At 28.8% G+C, this 4,472-nt stretch overlaps 1 long non-coding RNA gene across 1 annotated transcript; it reads right to left on the bottom strand.

The window, feature by feature from the left end:
* Window positions 1-2,914: 2,914 nt before the first annotated feature.
* On the bottom strand, window positions 2,915-4,047 carry LOC128290266 (uncharacterized). The gene is made up of 2 exons (XR_008279951.1): window positions 3,988-4,047; window positions 2,915-3,259 (listed from the first exon to the last, which is right to left on the bottom strand). It is a non-coding gene; the product is annotated as an uncharacterized LOC128290266 (long non-coding RNA).
* Between the last annotated feature and the right edge of the window lie 425 nt (window positions 4,048-4,472).

The raw sequence follows: 4,472 nt of genomic DNA, 5'->3' as shown, positions 1-4,472 counted from the left end.
AATAATGAAGGATTCAATTATTATTGTATGAGATATAAAGAGGAGATTATATATGCCAGTCAACTGAATCAGGAGAAAGGGTCCACAAAGAGTTGGAGAAGATGGACACAGCTTTTATGGCCTCCACCACCGATGGAAAAATGGAAAATTAATGTAGATGGTGGTCAGAATTTGGAATATGGAATATGTATAGCTAGTGGTGTGATCCGAAATGCAGATGGTTTCTGGTGTCTGGGATTTGCAACAGGGTGTAGCCAGGGGCTGGCATGGGCCCTACCCCCTAAAATGAAAATTTTTATTTTAGGTTCTTGAAATTTTGAAAATTTAAAATTAATAAAGGTAAAGTTACACTTTGGCCCCCCTAAAATTATAAAAATTCAATTTAATCCTTTACAAATTATAAAAATATAAACTATAAAAAATTAAAATTTCATCCGGCCCCCCTAAAAAAATTTTCTGGCTTCGCCCCTGATTTGCAAGGAACATAGGGTTGTGTAGAACTCTAGGGCATACTTGATGGTTTTGAACGGGCTTGGAAGCTTGGTTGTTGAGATATGTTTAGATTATTTGGAAGCGTTGCACCATATAGAGGGGAACCTGACAATTAATCAACCAGAATCACACGTCGTAAATGCGCTTTAAAATTTGTTGAGGTGTGATTGGAATGCTCGTTTAACTCATGTGTATCATGAATGCAATAAGTTGGTTGATTATTTAGCAAAGGCTCCAGAATAAATGGACATTGACTTTCACCTTTGGTCTCAACTCCCGAATTTTACTTTAAATATGTAGCGTGAAGACCTTACCAATTTATCTATTCCTAGATTAATTATTATGTAATACTCTAGAATGTTATTTTCTTTTTAAAAAATGTAAAGAAATTTTTTACCCAATTTGATAGCTCGACCTTCATTTCCTCCACCATATTGGTACTCTGCGTTTATTTTCTTTAAAAAATATGTGGCAAATAAGTAATCAATAAAAGCCTGCTAGGTGTTCAAAATACTACCTCCAAATCAAATAAGCAAATATCAAATAGTGCTAAAATGAAACTTTCTTAAAAAAAGTAAGATTATGCAAAGTAATAATAATAATAATAATAATAATAATAATAATAATAATAATAATAGTAATAAAAGGAGGAGGAGGAGGAGGTTCTAAAAATACCTAGAATTTCAAAACAAGAATCTAAAAGATTGAGATTTTTCTTCAATTATTAATTTTTTTAAATCATAAAAATGTGGAAATTATGAAAAAAAATCATAAAACGTATGTCAAAACCATTTTAAATTTGAAAAACAGGAGTCGACTTAAAAACAAAAATGGAGTCGCCACCGATCTTTTCCGAGGTGTGATCAGATCACCTTGAGTTTGATCATTTTAATAAAATATTTTGATTTATTAAAAAGATGATTTTGATCTACGAAATTCGAGAATAAAGGTTCGGGAGTCGGTTACGCACGAGGAAGGGTTAGCACCCTCGTAACGCCCAAAATTGGTACCGAATTGATTAATTAATGTTTTAACGTCGAATGTTTGAAAGGATTTTATAATACGATCCTTTTACTTTTATTTAAAAAAAAAACACTTGAATAAATTAAATGGAATGCTAAGACATTCTTATCTCGAAGAAATAAAATGTCACACCCAGTAAGTTAGGATACAACATTTCAACATTACTTAGATTCGACGAGGAAAATCAAAACCCAGTAAGTTAAGGCACAATTTTCTCGAAGCTCTCAAATACGAGGATTGCTTTATTTTGAAAAAACTTTCGAATAAAAAGAAACAATTAAACGAAAAGCATTTTTATTTTAAACAATAATTTGTGAATAAAATGTCACGCTAATAAATTACAAAACACAAATACTAAAAAAGCAATTCACGAAAACTACAAGATGGACCAATTTTAAAACTAACATAGACAATCAAAAGAAATGATAATAAAATAACATAGTTAATAACGCAAATAATAATACATTAATAAAAAAATCATACGTTAATAATAATATTAATGGTAAAATAGAAAATAATATATATATATATATATATATGAGGATGATGAAAGTATGTAAGTAATAATAATAATAAAATAATAGTAATAATAATCATAACAAATATAAAAAAATATATATAAGGTAATGAAAATATAGAATTAATTAACAATAATAATAGTAATAATAGAATAACGCTAATAAAGAACCATAAACATAGTAATAACGATTAAAATATTAATAACAACAACAAAATAGAAGACAATAATAATAATATATTAATAATAATAATAATAATATAGGAGAAAAATATTATATAAGAAGATATAAATAAATGATGAAATAAAATAAAGGTACATAAGGTTTTAGGTAAATAAATAAATAGAATGAAAATATAATAATAGTAGTAATAAAAGTACAAAAATATTTACACTACAGGAAAACAGATTTTTAGCGGCGTTTTTTTTGCCTTTAGCGGCGTTTTCAAGCGCCACTAATACAAAAAAGTCGCTATATGCAACGCCGCTAAAGACCATGACCTTTAGCGGCGCTTTTTTCGCAAACGCCACTAAAAACCAAGAGTTTTAGTGGCACTTTTCTCGAAAACGCCGCTAAAGACCATGACCTTTTGCGGCGCTTTTCTCGCAAACGCCGCTAAAGACCATGACCTTTAGCGGCGCTTTTTTCACAAACGCCGCTAAAAATCATAACCTTTAGCGGCACTTTTCTCACAAACGCCGCTAAAAATAATGATCTTACAAAAATTATTTTATTTTAATTAAATAATATTTATTTTTATGTTAAATATTATATTATGTTTAATTTTTGAAATTTGAACTTTAAACTATATACATTTAAGGATAAATAAAAAATATTAATTAAATTAAATTTTCCATTAAAATTTAAACTTCAAAACTAAATATAAAAATTAATGAATTTAAATTTAATACATAAATATTGATTCAATATGTAATTTAATACATAAAAAAAACACACACACAGAGACACACAAAGTATTAGAATTTCTAAAACATAATTCATCCTGGTGAGAAAATAATGCCAAATCATCATCACATCTCATTAATCAAAGGAAAAAGATCAGAAAAGAAGAAGAAACAATATACAACAGAGGGTTGGTTCAAGCTTTAGATGAAGCCAAAGTATTGCAATGCCTGCATATATAACTTAGTGAAGTACTTTGATCTTGATCTTGGTTAAGACTTGTTCCAGCAATAAAGAAAATTGTTAAACGGAATCTCGGTCACCTGATTGAGCAAAACAAGGAAATTAGCTATACCATTTACTGTAACGAAAGTGAAATCAGTAAAAAGTAAACCCATAATAAAAAAACTGATGCTAGGCTAATCGTAAATGCTAATGTCGCTGTAAATAAGTGACAGGCATAAGTCCAGTTTCATGTTGATGGACTTGTAAAGGCCTCAAAAAGAAAATAAGTAGCATATATGAAAAAGACAAAAAGGGTCAAATGAAGGTTAAAGGAGATGTCATGACAAACCTCACGTGTTTAATGTCTATCTCCTTTCTCGATTTCATGCGACTCATAACATGTTTCACTTTTTTTATTAAGCTCACAAATATCACAGGTTTTTAGTTATCATAATCTTAATTTCTATGTCCAATAGCATTGATAAAGTAATTATTTTTCATTCAAACAAATTTGGTATTATCTTTAGTCACTTTGAAATGTCTAATCGATGAAGATGAGCAAAAAATGCCATAGTTGCTGAAAAACAAGCTTATGCCAAAGTTTGAACTCTATGCCTCTAGCATATAGGGGATCTTGAACCCAAAGTATTGAAAATGTCGATCAAAAGGAAGAGGAGATAAATTTGACGATGAAACTCTAATGGAAAGACGTTAAACTTTTGGAAGAAAAAAGCAAAAGATGTTTAAGGGACTCATGTCAAAATCAAACTGGTAATGGATAAACTCGGGACTCATCAAGATAAATAAAAAATAAAAAAGAACCTACCTCGTGCTATTGCATCCTCTTTCCTTCTCAACTCCTGCAAAATATAAAATTAACATTCAGTTACTACAAGGACAAATTAATCTAAGAGTAAAATGAATAGCAAAATCACCTTACATATGTTTCTTGCTTTTAGATCATATATATTTTAATCATATATAAGATAAAAACATCAAAAGAAGTCTATGATTTTAATCATTTTGTGACCAAAGAATGGATGTTGGGTAGAAAATATATAAGAAAATGCATTGAGAATCGGAAACATGTACTTCAAAGTTAACATCTAAAATTAACATAACATAAAAAAATTTAACTTTTTGAATGATATAACAGCATAAAAATATCTTCTATCATATAAAAACCTCAATTATTGATGGTTTTTTACTTATTAGTTTTAATTAATCATGAGGTCTCAAAACATGAAAAAGTGATTAATCAAAAGTAGACCATGGGAACACACATCGAGGAAAAATATTGGACAAGAAAAA

This window comes from Gossypium arboreum, chromosome 3, assembly GCF_025698485.1.
Source record: "Gossypium arboreum isolate Shixiya-1 chromosome 3, ASM2569848v2, whole genome shotgun sequence".
NCBI classification, from domain to species: domain Eukaryota; kingdom Viridiplantae; phylum Streptophyta; class Magnoliopsida; order Malvales; family Malvaceae; genus Gossypium; species Gossypium arboreum.
This window is presented reverse-complemented; position numbering and strand designations above follow the sequence as displayed.